General features: G+C 39.2%; 1 long non-coding RNA gene across 1 annotated transcript; it reads right to left on the bottom strand.

The window, feature by feature from the left end:
• Positions 1-651: 651 nt before the first annotated feature.
• LOC128124726 (uncharacterized) lies at positions 652-15326 on the bottom strand. The gene is made up of 3 exons (XR_008222946.1): positions 15184-15326; positions 2142-2214; positions 652-1499 (listed from the first exon to the last, which is right to left on the bottom strand). It is a non-coding gene; the product is annotated as an uncharacterized LOC128124726 (long non-coding RNA).
• Between the last annotated feature and the right edge of the window lie 2573 nt (positions 15327-17899).

Below are 17899 nucleotides of genomic sequence, written 5' to 3'. Positions count from 1 at the left end.
ATGGAACATACTACAGTTTTGTAAAATGTACTCATTAAGAGGAAGGGACAGTGTGAAAAACATGGTTTCATAAAATATGGAGTAACTTATGGACAGGCACAACGCTGATCTCCACAGAAAGACTCTGATTACATTCACATCGGTTAGTTCTGTTTTTCATTTAGTCCTTTTTCCATTACGGAAAAAGGAGGCCACAGATTAGAAAGAAAGCAAGTGAGTGTATATAAAGGGCTTTGGAGGAAAAAAAGCGAAGGGGGAAATGATGTAATTATATGATAATCTTCAAATTAAAAGAGAAAAATAAAATGTCAAATTAGAGTTTCTAAGGGAATGGACAGCTAGATGTCTCAGTGGAGAAGAAGACCTGTGGCACAGGCCTGATACCCTACATTCACTCCCCAAAAACATGGGAGAGAAGAATGAATTTCATAGTTAACCTCTGGTAACTATGTAAAGACATGTGTGCAGAGGTATACACACATTCATCCACACACAAACTCCAGAAAAACATACAATAATAACAACAATACTAATAATTAATAATAATAACAATAATAGTAAAACTCAACAAGCGTGTTTCTAGTGCATTCAATCACCAAAACACATGTGAAAGTAGAAGAAATAATGAATTTCACAAAGTTGCCCTCTGGCCTCTGCATGTTTGCTGAAGCATACTCACATCTATTCAAACACAAATGCTACACATATATGTAGTAGTAGTAGTAGTAATAATAATAATAATAATGCAAAATTTTAAAAAGTGTTTCTACAGGAATATTGATAAATTCTCTGAATGAGTACTGGGTTTTCTGAATTTAGTTGTTTTATATCAGTTTTAAAAAACCATTAATGACTGTTTCCATCAATATTGACAGTACAGGGTCTGGGGAGAGAGCTCATTTAATAAATTTCTTTCCTGACAAGTATGCAGACTTGAGTTTGATTCCTCAGAATTCATGAGAGACAGCTGGAGACAACATGCACCTGTAATTCCAGAAATGGAAAGGAAAGACAGCACAATCTTGGAACTTACTATCCAGGCTAGTCAAATCAGCAAGTGCTGGGTTCAGTGAGAGAAATCTGTCTCAAAAAACCAGGTGGTATGCATAGGACTGGAGAGAGAGATTAAGAGTACTAACTGATTCATCAAACAACTAGAGTTCAGATTCCAGCATCCTCATCCCATATTGAGAGGTTCATGAACATCCATAACTCCTGCCCTGCAGGCCCCAACACTTCCTGCACTTCCTTATGGCCTCTCTGGCCACCCCCACATATATGCATGGCACACACATGAACAAAATAAAGTAAAAAGTATAGATTAAATGCTTAACTTTGGGCTACCAAGTTTCCATGTGGCTTGAAAAGTTCATTTTGAACTGGATGATACTGAACCCACAAATACTTGACTTGTTTCAGTTCATAAAGAAAGGCATGTACAGCAGTCCTATGATGATGAACAGACTTGTTGCATATCGGAGATCAGGCTGGGATAGGCCCTGAAGATACAAACAAGTAACAAAAGGAAGTAGCAAAAGGGATCATTATCCCCCACTTGTCCTTTCACCTCGATGTACCTAGGTCTTCCTGAGTAACTTAGTCAGATAGCTTGAGGAACACTCAGGCCTGTTTTATAGCTGGTTGTACTCAGTACGCAGGATCAGCAGAAACTGAACAGCTGAAGCGCTACTTTCTCTCCCTAGGAATCCTTGAAGGAGAGTGGTAAAGATAATTGTAAGATTCCGTTTATTGATTGATTGTTTGAGTGTGTGTGATTTACATGTGCCAAAGTACATGTGTATGGGGCTGAGGACAACTTGTGGGACTAAACTGTTTATAGGTTATGGGAATTGGATTCAGTTCCTCAAAATTGGCAGGAGGTAGGAGAACTGCTGAGTCAACTTGCCAGTCCCAGAATTAAATTATAAAGTACAAGTACTTGAACATTGAAAATGTATCTGATTAAGAAAAAAAAATTATTAGGCCCCCCAACAGGTAGAAGAAGTGGTAGATTAAATAGTGGTTCTATAATCAGAGGCTAACGAAGAAAACTGCACATCTTAGTCAGGGTTTCTAGTGCCGTGATAAACATTATGAGTAAAAGCAAGGCTTGGAGGAAAGGGTTTGTTTTGCTTACTTACACTTCCACATCAGTTCATCATCAAAGGAAATCAGGGCAGGAACTCAAGCAGGGCAGGAACCTGGAGGCAGGAGCTGAAGAAGAGAGTATAGAACAGTTCTGTTTATTGGATTGCTCCTCGTGGCTTTCTTCTCAGCCTGCTTTCATATAGAAGCTGGGATAAACATCCCAGGGAAAAAACCACCCTAGATGGGCTGGACTCCCCCATCAATCACTAATTAAGAAAATGCTCTACAGGCTTGCCTACAGCCAGAGCTTATGAGGAATTTTCTCAATTTGAATTTCTTCCTCTTAGATGGCTTTAACTTGCATCAAGTTTACATAAAATTAGCCAGCACAGTGTGGAAATATGTGAAATTTCTCTTCACAGAGGAGAAATTCGTGTCACCCTCTGGTAACTGAAAACAAAGCCTGTGGAGGAAAGTCTTGTGATGGAACACATTCATGGAATTTTCACTTCTAATTATTAACATATTCTGTTGTTAAGAATCACAGAAGAGGCTAGGCAATGGTGGCACATGTCTTTAATCCCCGCACTGGGGAGGCAGAGGCAGGTGGATCTCCAGTTCGAGGCCAGCCTGGTCTATAAATCAAGTTCCAGGACAGCCAGGGCTACACAGACCCTCCCCTCCAGGATAAAAAGAGTCACAGAAGAGAATATTTAACTGTTAAAAAGAGCAGTTTATAAGCCTAAAAGTCATGAAAGAAAAGTTCCTTGTGTTCCTTGAATGTAAGGCATACAGACAGTGGAAAGGAAATATTACACAAAATCTTGAATTTGTGGTCCAGTGAGATTTCTCAGAGGTTAACATGCTTGCAAATCTAATTACCTGAACCTATAAAGTGAAAATAGAGAACTGGATTTCTCCAAGACCAGTCATGTCCCCTCTCCTCCCCTCTTCTTCCTTCCCCTCTCCTTTTTTCCTTTCTTCCCCTTAAACTCTCTCTTTCATTGTTATTAGTTAGATTTCTATTACTATGATAAAATACCATGATCAGAGCAACTTATAGGAGAAACAATTTATTAGGGACTTTTTGTGTTTCCAGACAGCATCTGTGAAAGAGAGGTGGTAGCAAGCAGGAGGTGGCTTGAGCAGCTGCTAAAAGCTTACACCTCAAACCAGAAACCCCAAGAGGAGAGAGCGAACTTGAAATACCATGAGCTTTTTTGAGCACTCAGAGCCTATCCCCAGTGATATTCTTCGTCCAGCAATGTCACATCCCTTAATCTTCCCCAAACAGTCACCAACTCAGAGTCAAGTGTTTGAATACTTGAAATTAATAGAGGCATGTCATTCAAGCCACCTATAAAATGTGTTTAATCCAACTTCAAAAGTCCGCTTAAGCAGGGCTGTGGTGGCATATGTCTTTAATCCCAGGCAGAGGCAGGCAGATCTATGAATTCGAGGCTAACCTAGTTCACAGAGCAAATTCCAGGAGAGCCAGGACTACATAGAGAAACCCTGTCTCAAAAACAACAAGAACAACAAAAAACAAACAAACAAACATAAAAAGGTCTTTGTAATATTTCAAAGAATCAATATTGTTTAAATTCCCATAGTCTCTTCCAGGACTCAAGGCAATAACTTAAATGTAAACTCCTGTAAAATCAAAAGCAGATTAGATATTTACAACATACAATAGCTACAATGGCACAGAGTATGTATTACCTTCAGCTTGAAAAATGCTGTTGATGACCTTAAGCTTCACATTCTTCTGCCCTTGTCTACTGAAATGTTGCAGTCACTAGTGTGCACCATCTCTCCTGTTTCTGTGATGCTAAGGGTGAAACTCAAATCTTTGTGTATGCTAGGCAAGAGCTTTAACAAAGGTGCAATGTCATCTCCCCATACACTTTCTTAGAAATCATACTTTTAGTAAGCATCCTGGCAACTTGACCTAGCCAAACTCCCCTGTAATGGATATAATAGCAACATTTTCATCCTTCACCATTTCCCAAGTATTATCAGATTGCTCTGAAATTTTTCTAGACCAAATTTCTTATTGGTCAATGATTTTCCATTCACCCAAAATCCTAACCTGGTCCTTGCTCTTAGTAATTTCTTGACTTGTTAAGCTTAACCTCTCTTTCCATATGAACAGCCTGGTTGTTATGATCTTTACTGATCTGCCATTGTTGCTGACTTTCAATGTTCTCAGGAGGATGTATTTGGAAGTAGACAAACCCTTAAAGGTGTTTTGATATGAAGTACCTGTACATCTTCTGAGGCTTCACATTCTTCACAAAGTGAAGACATTATGCCAAGATCGATCTTCTTACAATGCTTATCATACATATTCTGATGTCCAGATCTACCAGGATTTTAAATTTTCATGGAATAGTTAAAAAACCACATATTTAGTTGAGAAACTAAAACTAATTGCTATTTGATAGTGCATTATGGGAAGATCACATGATCATTTAAGATTATGCACATGGTATTACAGATAGTGTAGAAATCTCTTCTCTTGCCTTTGTGTCTTAGTCAGGTTTTCTATTGCTGTGACAAAACACTGTGACAAAAAAAAAAACTGAACAAACAAACAAACAGAAACCCCAAAAAACAAAACTTGTGGGGGAGAGAGTTTATTAGGCTTACACTTCAGCATTGCTGTTCATCACTGAAGGAAGTCAGGACAGGAACTCAAACAGGGCAGGATCCTGGAGGCAAGAGCTGATAAAGAGGCCAGGGAGGAGAGCTGCTTACTGGCTTTCACTTCAAGGCTTGTTTAGCCAATCTTCTTACAGAATCCAGGCCAGCAGCCCAGGGATGGCACCACCCACTATGGGCTGGGCCCTCCCCACTGATCACTAAAAGAGAAAATGCCTTACAGCTGGATCTCGTCAAGGTATTTCCTCAACTGAGGCTCCTTCCTCTCATGATTCTAGCTTGTGTCAAGTTGACAAACAAAACTACCCAGTGCACTCTGTAATTACAAAGGTTTTAAAAATTAAATGATAGAACTCAAAATTATGCACCTAATGTGTATGTTTGTTTATAAACAGCCAGTATTTAAAATTAATCCCATATAAGTAAAAATGGAATAAAAAATGAATATCTAGTATGCTGAAAATGATTCCAAATAAAAGAATCAAACTAATAATTTACACGCAGGGCACATAATTGGGACACCAACACACATACATAATCTTTGACCTACAGACTGACCTGCCTATGGGATGTGTTGGGTTAAGGGTGGCCTAGAGATTGAAGGAGTGGCCAACCAAAGACTAGTCTAGCCTAAAACCCATGCCAGGAGAGTAAGTTCACACCTGACACTGCCAAGAGTACCAGGAACCACAGGCAGGATGACCCAGAGACCTAAGAAAGAACCGGCAGAACTGGAAGAAAAAGAAATGTCAATATACTCATTCCTAATGATATTCTGCTATACTCATAGATTGGTGCCTAGTCCAATTGTCATCAGAGAAGTGTCATACAGCAACTGATGGAGACAGATGCAAATCCACAGCCAAGCATCAGGTGCAGCTTGGGGAATCCTGCAGAAGAGGGAAGAAAAGATTGTAGGAGCCAGAGGGGTGAAGAGCACCACAAGTAAATCCACAGAATCAACTAACCTGGGCTCATACTGGCTCACCAAGACTGAACCGACAACCAGGGAGCCTGCATGGGACTGATTAGGCACTCTGCATATGTGTTACAGATGAGTAGCTTGGTCCTCTTGTGGGACTCCTAACAGAGGGAGCAGGGACTGTCTCTTTTACTGGGTTTTGGGACCCTACAATTCATACTGGGTCACCTAGTTCAGGCTTAATATTTGGAGAGGTGCTTAGTCTTACTGCAACTTGGTATGCTATGTTTTGTTGAAAATGATGAAAAACTAGCCCTGTCCTGAAATAGAAAAGGAGCAGGAGTGGATTGGTGGGTGGGAACAGTCTGGGGAGGTAGTGGGAGAAGAGAATACAGGAAAACCCTCTCTGGGTCATAAAAACAAGGAATTTGTGAGGAATAAAGGAGTAAAAATGGCTGGTTGAAGAAGCAAACACCCTAACCAATCAAAATTATCATGCTGTGTTACACCACACTTCTTAGCCAAACTTACTATAGTCTTCCCATTTTGTATAGTTATTTATATTTTATGAAATAGTAGATGTTTAGGGCATTCAAAATCATGTATTATTATTTAGTTTTAGTATTTTTCTTTTGTTTAGTTGATTTCATGGGAAACAGTAGCAAAGACTGGCTTTAATAATTAAATTATTGTAACTGATATTTGTGACTAATAATTTCATTTGTTCTATTATTTTGTTCAGTAGATTTCAGTATTGAGAAGTAGGAAGATAGTTGAATTTCAGAAAAGAGCAGATACGAATATATATCAAGATTTCATAGATTGTTGTGGATATGACCAAATACTATTCTTTTAGTTTTCAATCACAAAAGGAAATGAGACTCCAAATAGCATCATCTTGTAATATTATTCATAGACTTCATTTTGTTAAAACAACTATCATTTAATATTTCCTATCTCAGTTAACTGCACTGTGGGCTATTTTGAATCTTACTTAATGAGGGAACATAAAGTCATAAGGTACAATCTCTTAGATTTAGTTTCACTTTTTAAAATAACATTTGAAGTCCTGTATTTGAACATGAATCCTTTAAAAAAATATGTTCTTTTATTATTTTCAGCAGATCCTGTTTGTCCTAAAAATTGTGATCCAATACTTATAGTCCTACTGGCTGTAGGAATTGGTCAACTTTGATTAGAAAACAATGAATTCTACTGCCTGTTTTTGCATCATTTGGTTGTAATATGTATATGCCCAAAATTTTGTGTATTTTCAACAAGAATCAAGAGTGTAAAGGTTGCTCTGTATGGAGAGATGGCTTGATAGTTAAGAGAATTTGTTCCTATTATAGAGGTCTTAGCTTTGGTTTTCAGTACTTAGGTACAGGTTTTCAGTGTATCAGCTCCAGAGGATCTGATGCCTCTTAAAAACTCTGTGTGACATTAGAGCTAACACTGTTGGCAAAGGAGTGGTTGAGCCAGACCCTAACTTGTGAGCAAGGAAGAGCATGTCCCATGAGGTGGCATGGGCAGGGAAGAGACCCCCCCCACCCTCCAATCAATGCCTGAGGCAGATGGGGGAGCTGTTCCCATTATTCATTTGTCATGTGGTGATGTGGACCAGGGATTGATTACTCCACCCACACTCTACCCTATCGAGCCCCCATCCCCCTACCCTACCACTTGCCCCCATGCCCTGCCTCACAAGGAAGAGCTGGCCTAGAGGTCCTAAGATCAGGAGAGGCCCTCATCAGCTGAAGCACTCCAGAGAGAGGCCCCTACACCTCAACTGGGCACCACAGTAGAGCTGTTGCTGAAGGTGTAGTTGTGGGAGAACCTACCCTGAGGATGTGAAAGTAAGAAATCTGACCCCACCCCTTGTTCATCACTGCAAGGATTGAACTAGTCAGGCCACTGCTGGAGAATTCACCTTGGTGGTGAAGACAAGAGAGAGCTGGCAGGCTGACTAACCCACAACTACCCAAGGCCAGACCCAGGGTTAAGTGTTGGACCACCCTAACATGCATGTCATCTGTGATCTACTGGAGCACAGGTGGTGGGGTCCAGTCTTACAGACCCAGGACTACAGAATCTCCATGACACAAGGTAGCAACAGAACGTCCAGGTAAGTTCCCGGGGATAGCCCAGTGTTGATAGTGTAACAAAGACCAGGGAACTGGAACCAAAGCAATGATTTTTTACAATGAATGCCGGCATATAAAGATGTATGGATAAAGGGGTTTACTCCATGACTCACTGTGTCACACTGTAGCTTCCACCATGAGATTTTCTTTTTACCTTAAGTTTTATTTTGTTTTATTTTTGGGGGGAGGTTGCAGGGCAGAAGGTGGATGTGAAGATATGGGAGATGGGTGGGATTGGGGTGCAGATGTAAAAGGCAAAAAGAATAAATAAAAAAAGAGTGGGAAAAAAGGAACTGTGGCCTGGTGGTGGTGTGGCATGCCTTTATTCCCAGCACTGGAGAGGCAGAGCCAGGCAAATCTCTGTGTGTTCGAGTCTATCCTGGTCTACAGAGCTAGTTTCAGAAAAGGCATCAAAGCTACACAAAGAAACCCTGTCTCAAAAAACCAAAACAACAAAACAAAAACAAGAACTCTGTGTTAACCAGGCACACACATAGTACACATACATAAATGCAACAACACTCTCCTATACATAAAATAAAATGAATAATTCTAAAATATGTTTTGAGTGTCAGTGTTATTCTAAAGTATGCACAATTTTGAGTATATCATAAAGACAGAAAATAAATCACTTGTATCTTAATATATTACTCTCACTGGTAACAAAGTAATATAATTGTTTGAACTCAGTAATTATTTTTGTTTTGATTTTTTTTAGTACTGAAAAATTTTAGTGTTTTGTTGCTTGAAGTTTTTGTTTAAAATGAAGGTACTGCCAAAATGGATTTCTTTGGGAATATTAAAAATGAGTCTCTGCTGATTTAAAAAACTGATAGTTTTTATAATTTAAAAAACAATATTTTTATGAAGGTAGTGAATAAATTTGAATCTTGTAATACATGAAGAGTTTATCTGAATAAATTAGGAGATCTTCTATGCCAGCATTCAGAAGAGAAAGACATTTAATGAGAGGCTATAATGCCCCATTTGTAGATCAGAATTATTTTTATCATTTAAAAAGTATATAGGGTCATTTCAAAATATTTTTGATAATTAAAAAACCTCAATATAAATTAAAGAAACATGCTTAAAAAGTGATATGTATTAGAAACATTGTCAGAGTACTGTGTGCTGTTACTTGGACAACTCAGTTGTATTTGTAGTCGATGCTGAGTGTCATCACGACTATGTTCTCAGAAGGTGATAATAGACTGAGATATAAAAATAGAAATTTAAAGATCTTTGCTTTGATCTTGTGAGTCATAAAAGAAGATGGATAGAAGCACCTGAGGAAGTCAGATACTATATATATAATTTACTATTGAAAATAATCTTTCATCCAATATCTCCTGAGAAGAATTTTCTCTTCTTAAAGTCCTATTAGATTTTCCCCAAATGCCTGCCCACCTAATGTCATACCCTTTCTTTTTTTCTATTCTTGAAACAAAAATCAAATGAATAAAAAATACATGAATATTTAAAAAAGAATAAGAATCACAAATACAGAGCCCATTAAAAACACAAAATCAAACACCATAATACACAAGCAAATGACCAGCAAAACCAAAAAATCCTAGGCAAAGCAATAGCAGACAAAAGTCTACAGAAATACATTGATTTTACTTTGTGTTTTCCATCCACTGCTAGGCATGGTTTGTAGCCTTAAATGTGGTTAAAATACCCAGTGAAATGCCAGTGTGTAGCTGGAAGAGTTCTTGCTTAGCATGCACAAAACCCTGGGTTTTATGTTAACACTGCATAAACAGGACTGATGCACACCTCTAATGCAAGCATTCAAGTAGTGGAATTACAGGGATCAGGAGTACATGATCATTCTTGGTACAACATAATTTCCAGGCCACCCTGTGATATATGACTCTGTTTAAATAAAAAAGAAAGAAAAAAGAGAAAGAAAGGAAGAAAAGATAAAACATTTAACAGACATAAAATCAATTTATGCTGAGTGTGGCGGCAAATGTTTTTAATCCTCAGCACCAGAGAGGCAGAGTCAGGTGAATCTCCATGAGTTTGAGGCCAGCCTGGTCCACAGAGAGAGGTGCAGGACAGCCAGGGCAACGACAAGAAACCCTGCTTGAAAAACCAAACTGCCCAACCAAATAAAATCAATGTTGATATACCAGTCAAAGACTTATTGCATATTGTATGCACACACAGCAACACAATTTCACAAACATCAAATTATTTAATTTTAAAATTATACCTTTATTGGTTATGTGTGCATTAACACACACACATACACATACACACTCAGAGAGAGAGAGAGAGAGAGAGAGAGAGAGAGAGAGAGAGAGAGAGAGAGAGAGAGAGAGAGAGAGAGGAACACACACATTTTATGTTTCATGTGTGGAGAACAAAGGGCTAATTAAAATAGGCATTTCTCTCCTTCTATCACATGGATCCCAGGTATTAAACTCAAGTTGACTAAGTTAGCAGCAAGAACTTTTACTAGCTGACTCATCTTATATGGCCCTAAACACTGACTTTTTTAAAATAAATAATTATTTTTTTGTAAAAAAATACATTTTCAGTATTTTTTAGTTCATGCAATAAATACCTTTTTTAATTCCTTTCCTCCCAATCATCCCACATAACCCTCCACTCTTTCCATTAAATTAATGAGCTCTTTTTTCCCTACACAAGTTATTGTATGTATATGCTTATACATACATATATTTATACACATACTTATTACTATATATAACCTCTGCAGTCTGTATAATGTTACTTGTATGTATGTCTTCAGGGATGACCATTTGGCATTGCACAATGAGTTGATGTGCTTTTCCTGGGGAGAATCACTGCTCCTACTCCCAGGTATCCATAATTGCCTATCCAATTTGGCACATTCAGTGGTATCATCCTTGTTCAGCACTTTTTTTAGTCATACAATATATTTTGATATTATTCTTATCCTCCACAAAAACTTCTAGATCCTCTCCATCTTCCTACCCACCTGATTTCATCTTTCTCTCCCTCTTTCCACAGTAGAAAAGAAAAAATTCCTGATATTTGAAACAATATAAATAAATCTAAAATGTGTAGAATAACACTCATTGAGAATGTAGTGTGGAAATTCAGGCATAAATTATTGCACACAGCAATTCATGCAACAAAATTGGAGCATGAACCGTGACTGATATCAAAGATAAGTGGTTCCATGGCCTCTATATGGGGAACCAAGCATGCAAGCAGTGCTGATAGAATTGAGGATGGCATGTCCATGGGACAATTTCTGATAGCTGCCTACCCACAAGTACCATGAGATGATTTGCCTTTTTGCTATATTGGCGAGAGTATGGTCCTTCTCATGGGTGTCATGGCATGCCATTATGTTTAAGACATCTGAGAATGGAATGTTCTTAGGGACAATCCCAGAGTGGATATCTGAGTATACATGATATTCAAAGCCATGCCTACATAATAAATAGGGTCTACCTTGTAAGTGTGGAGATATCCTTAAAATTATTGATGAACTAAACTTTATATCAGCATCCATACAAGTAGTGCATATTGATTATGATTATATTCAAGGTGTGGAACCTGTTGAGTGGCCTTTTTATTGGACAGTAAGATTTCTAGACATGCTGAGTTGTCTGTATAGAAATAATTTGCTCTGCAAGAGATGAGTTACTGTGAGGAAAAGACATGAACATGCATTCATCCTGTGATTTGGCAAAAGCATTTAAAAATGAAGGATGGCATGGGGTGTTGATTTACCTGTTTCTGTTATTGTTTTGAACAGGGTTTTACTATGTAGTCCTGTCTGAGTGGGGACACTGTGTAGCTGTTCAGTTCAGGCTGGCCTCAAGTGCAGAGAAATCTACCTACTTTTCTCTTTGAATCCTGGAAATAAAGGTGTGTATGTGACCACAATGGGTCATTTTTAATAGCCTTAAGTATACAGGGAAAAGAGAATAACATTCTAATTTTACTAAAGATCACATTCTTGGTGCCAAAGACTTGCAACCCATACAAAGAACCATACAGTGAAGAGGGATACAGTGAGTTAGAAATGATAAAATATTTTACTCAGGTTTAACTCTTAATATACAGAAAGGGAACATATATGATTCAATGCACAGCCAGAGACCCTAATGATGCATAAATAGAGGAAAGTATAATAATTAGTGAACATTCTGCATCAGAATTGCTGAAATTGCCAAAATTTTTATGTTGATATTGTTTTTATTGTTGTTTTGAGACAGGAAATCATTATGTACATCTGGCTGGTCTGTAATTTGCAATGCAGACCAGGGTGGCCTAAAAGTCAAGGAGATCAATTGTACTGTTTTGGAATCAATCTCCCCCAAGATCCAGCTATACCACTCTTGGGCATATACCCAAGGAATTCCCAGTCATACCACAAGGGCACTTGCTCAGCTATGTTCATATCAGCATTGTTTGTAATAGCCAGAACCTGGAAACAGCCTAGATGCCCTTCAACTGAAGAATGGATAAATAAAATGTGGTACATATACACAATGGAATACTACTCAGCAGAGAAAAACAATGACATCATAAGGTTTGCAGGCAAATGGATGGATCTAGAAAAAATCATCCTGAGTGAGGTAACCTAGACTCAGAAAGACAAACATGGTATGTACTCACTCATAGGAGGATACTAGTTGTGGAACATGGATGACTGGACTGCTACTCACAACACCAGGGAGGCTACATGGAAAATAGGACCCCAAGAAAGACACAGGGATTGCCCAATGATGGAGAAATGGATGAGATCTACATGAACAGCCTGGACGTGAGTGGGGGTAATGAAAGACAAGGGTCGAGGGAAAGAGAGCTTGGGGGAGCGGGAGATCCCAGCTGGATCAAGAACAGAGAGGGAGAACAAGGAATAGGAGACCATGATAAATGAAGACCATATGAGAATAGGAAGAAGCAAAGTGCTGGAGAGGCCCACAGAAATCAACAAAGATACCCCCACAATAGACTGCTGGCAATGCTCGAGAGACAGCCCGAACTGACCTACTCTGGTGATAGGATGGCCAAACACCCTAACTGTCATGCTAGAAACTCCATCCAATTACTGAGGGAACTGGATGCAGAGATCCATGGCTAGTCCCCGGGTGGAGCTTTGGAAGTCCAACAGGCGAGAAAGAGGAGGGTTTATATGAGAGAGAATTGTCGAGACCAAGGTTGGATAAAGCACAGGGACAAATAGCCAAATAAATGGAAACACATAAACTATGAACCAATGGCTGAGGGGCCCCCAACTGGATCAGGCCCTCTGAATGGGTGAGACAGTTTATTGGCTTCATCTGTTGGGGAGGCATCCAGGCATTGGAACCGGGTCCTATGCTCAGTGCATGAGTTGGATGTTTGAAACCTGGGGCTTATGCAGTGATGTTTGGCTCAGCTGGGAGGAGGGGACTGGACATGCCTGGACTGAGTCTACCAGGTTGATCTCAATCCTTGGGGGAGTCTTTGCCCTGGAGGAGATGGGAATGGGGGAAGTGATGGCGGGAAGGGAAGGGGCACAGGAGGGGGGAGAACAAGGGAATCCGTGGCTGATATGTAGAATTAAATTATATGTAAAATAAAATAAAATAAAATAAAAGTCACGGAGATCAATTGGTCTGGTTTAAGGCTTCTGGCCTCTAGCACACCATCATCACTGGACCTACCTCACCAAAACTCCTCTTGGATAAACTGTTCCACAGTGCCATGGAGACCCTAAAGCTATCATTCTGCAGGACCAGTCCCTTCACATGCTCCTTCAGGTCATAGATGAGGTAGATGTTAGGGTGAGCCAACCCAAGGCCTGGGATGTGGATGAGGCAGATGTTAGGGTGGGACAAACCAAGGCTTGGGTGATATCTGAGATGGTTAGCCTTGGCCACTAGGACTGTCCCCTACAGGTGAGGGGTAGACCTGGCTCTCACATACCCATGGTGAAGGGAGGAAACACAACTCCTGAGTGTTGGGGCCAGCTTTCCCATGACAGGTGGGGCAAACTCTTCTGCTGTAGAGCCTAGTCAAGGGCAGGGCCAGATATCTCAGGGTCAATGAATAATGGGGCGGTCTCAGCACAGCCCTCAGATTACAACACCCATAAATCCTATGAGCCACTGTAATAATTTGGGCCATGGATATCAACACACACTCCAATTACAGCATGAACATGGCCCCAGACATGGAGAGTTGGGAAAGAACTTGGAGGAGTAGAAGGAAGGAAAATTGTTGTCATGATATATTGTATTAGAAAGGAATCAATTATCATTAAAAGGAAATAATATGCAAAGACCATTTTGAAATAAAAAAAATACAATTACAAAAAATACCCCAAACCTCCAATGAACAAACAAAAAAGGTACATATCCCTGTGGATATCTCTGTCAGAGGGTACCTAAAGACAAATTCTCCATACCATTTGCATATCTTATAAACATGAAATAGATGACATATCAAAACCATGTATTTCTCAAAGCATCAGTCTATTGTCATATCAGGACAACATTTCAAAAAATGAATATACCAATAAATAAAAAATAATACATAAAGACACCGAAGCATGTTCCCAATGTTCAATCTAGATCACCTGAAAGATCATGCAGAAAGTTATTATTTGCACCAATGTAGACTGTAGCTCTGTATGGAAGAGACACTCTTCCTTTACTCACACTGGCCATTCTGCTGACATGCCCACTCCTCTCTTGTGATCCTCAAGTGTAACACACACACAGACATACAGACCGGCACACACACCTAAATTCACTCTGTCCACCACTCTAATTTATAGTAACTTTGGAAAACCCTTTCCTTTATTATAACTATCCTATCATCAGAAATCATACTTACTTGATCCTTCTAACCATTCAGAAACCTGCAGTTGGAAACCACCACGGTCTGTGGTGTTGCCACTCTGCTGTTAATGTGTATCTTAACTCTCAAGTATTTCATCCCTTCACATCGTTCATGGCATGGCAGACACTAAATTCAATTCCTATTCAGAATGGTGACTTTGTGCAACATCCCTGTACCAGAACAAATATTCATTTCTGTTTGGTCAATAACCCGTATTCCCACACAGCAACAATCCACAACACTGCCTGGGCTTTGAAGTGTTAATGTTCACCCTGGAAGAGTACAGAGATAAAGTGGAAGGACTGATTGAGGGAACAAGAGGAGGGGCACTGTGCGGCCAGGACAATACAGGGTAGAACAAAGGAAGGAAGGTCTTGATCTGATAGCTTTCTGATCTGATTCCTCAGAGCCAAAGACTATAGATCTATATAACAATGTTAAATCCATACAGATTTGCAAAAATTAATGGGCAAAGATGATGTCTGTCTATGAAACACACAACAGGGCCCAGAGGGAGCTGACCTTGGTTGCTGCATTGTCCTGATGACCATTCCTCAGGTGGATGTGACAGGCATCTTTGACTCCCTCTCCTCTGAGCAGGACCTGCTGCTGCACTGACTTGACTCATCACATTCCCAACCCCCAGCCTGTGCTAGTGAACCAGCAGCTCCCTGCAATCACGCATGCGTGCATGTTTGCCAGGCTTCAGGGTCTCAATAATCTTTTCTGAACCTAATGACGTAAGGCAGGCATCCATGAGCTTTAAGCTTTCGTTTTGCTAGTATGGAAAATGAGGGTCTTCATAAATACCTGTATAAACTGATCAGGATCAAATTCAAGATGTTTTTGTGGGCAATATAAACTACATAATCTTAATTTATATCCCACTTTAGATCTGCTTAGGAAAGGCTGCTTAGGAAAAATGTAACCTAAACTAGAAAGGTACAAAATGCTAGATACTTGAAGCATTGGCAGGAGAAATCACTAACAATTAAAAGATTCTATATTTAAAACATTCTGCATTAGTCAGTTTTAACTTTTTTCTTTTATTATTTTTAAGGTTTTAAGTTGTTCAGGTAAAGTGAAATTCTTACCATGGATATAATAATTGTTGTTTTTAAGAAAGTGTTGGGTTACCATTCAATGATTAAATTTCTTTACTCACTTTTTAAAAAAATCCTTGCTGTGATGTAGATTTTATGTTAATTATTTATTTTTTTGAGACAGTCTCACTGGTTAGAGCTTGCTGGCCTGGGGATGCAGTTTGTAGACCAAACTGTGATTATACTCAAAAAGATCTACCAGCTTCTGCCTCTTGAGGGCTGAAAGTAAAGGCATGTGCCATCAGGATTAGCTGGATTTTATTATTTTTAATTATTCATGTGTTCTCTCTCTCTCTCTCTCTCTCTCTCTCTCTCTCTCTCTCTGTCTGTCTCTGTATGCATGTGTGTCTGTCTGTCTGTCTCTGTCTCTGTCTCTGTATGAGTGTTTGTGTCTCTGTGTGTGTGTCTGTGTGTGTGTGTGAAGTAAACACACATGTAGAGGTTTTAATGGAGTGCAGTGACTCTGTATGCTCCCAGAGCTGGAGTTATTACGAGGTTCCTGACATGGGGCTGGGAACTGGACTCGAGCCCTCTTGCAGAGTATTAGTTGCTTGTAACAGCTGAATCATCTCTTCAGCTCTCCTATTCACATTTATGCCTTGATAAGTCAGATCCCTTCTGAAAATGCAAACAAACAAAAGAACAAAATCTAGATAAATATGTATACATTCCATTTTTTAAATAAATGTAACTAACATGATATTGACGTAATACTGCATGATCAAAGACTACATAGACAAAGAAATTCATAGGGAATTATTGAATGACCTTTGAAATTGGAAAACTTGAACTGTGCACTATTAAATAATGAAAGGGAAAGATCGGCAAAAATAAAAATGTGTTTTTGTAAGAAATTATATATTTTCCATCAGTAAAGTTAGCTACTCCAAATATACATAAGGTACTCCTTTGGAAGTACTGTCCCTGTTAAGGTTTTCCACTCCAGTTTGAAGAGGAAGAGGAAAGAAGAACACAGGGATTCTTGGAGAGAATCTTTCATTGCTGATACATGGGTAAACAAAGCCCTAGCATTTGCCTTATTCAGCTCCCTCCTCCATGAAGTCATTGTAGGGAGAGTGCCTTTAACAACCTCATTAAGTTGTGCCTGTGGAAATAGGGGAAAGAGACAAAGAGTAGCTGCTGTAGCAGCCAACTGAAGAACAGCTGCCATTCTCCTAGGTCAGAGGTGCACAGCCTCTTACAATCTAATCTTACAATAGGAAGGACAGCTGTCTCAGCTCCTGTGTGTACATACCCTGCTTCCTGTCCCATGGCAGCACTTACAGGAGTTCTCCTGGTGTGGCTAAATTTGCTGCAATGTAGGAATGAACAGATAAGGACGTTTGTATCTTTACTCATGCAATACTGTGAGGAGGGGATGGCCACCCTCAAACCACCATGCTCTGGACAATCTGTCCCTCTGCAGCTGGTGCCAAGTTTGAGAACTTTAAATTATGCTGAAAGGATACCCCTGACATCTTTCATTGTCAATATACCTTTCAAATATTGGTTCCTAACATGAGAAAAGCCTGGGAAACCACAATGCAGTAGAGCTTTCTTTTTTAAAATTTGAGAGGATGCCTGGCAGCAAGTATTCGCTAAGACTTATCTGTTCTGTTTTTATTAAAGACAGTGTTGCCTTCAATAGCAGTATCTGACCAGGAAGCAGCTTTGTAGAATAGGCTGGCCTTGAATTTATAGCATTCCACCTGCATCTGCCTCCTAACACTGAGATTAAAAGTTATTCTATTATGACTAATCTGATTTTCAGATTTTATACAGTAGTCAAGGATTAGATAGAAGCTAGCAAAACAGAAAACCAAATGTTGCATCTACTTATATATTGTAGGTCAAGGTGGCATTAGGACTCTGAAAACACCTAATTAAATCCCTGTATTTTAAAATAAAATACAGTTTCAATCCTACAAGTTATGAATAATTGTGGATATATTTGTAAAATTGTCAGTATGTTGATTTTGGAGGCACTGTGTTGTAGAGTTCCTAACTAGGACACAGAAAGTCAATTGTTTAGTGTAAAGGGTTTTACTAAGGATCCCCATATTGGCAAAAAAAGTTCTAGAATGTAGCAGCTTGGTTTCACAGTGTTTTTTCAAAGTATAATAATTTGTTTTCAC

Source organism: Peromyscus californicus, unplaced genomic scaffold, assembly GCF_007827085.1.
Source record: "Peromyscus californicus insignis strain IS unplaced genomic scaffold, ASM782708v3 Scaffold_4__1_contigs__length_199733344, whole genome shotgun sequence".
Lineage (NCBI taxonomy): Eukaryota > Metazoa > Chordata > Mammalia > Rodentia > Cricetidae > Peromyscus > Peromyscus californicus.
This window is presented reverse-complemented; position numbering and strand designations above follow the sequence as displayed.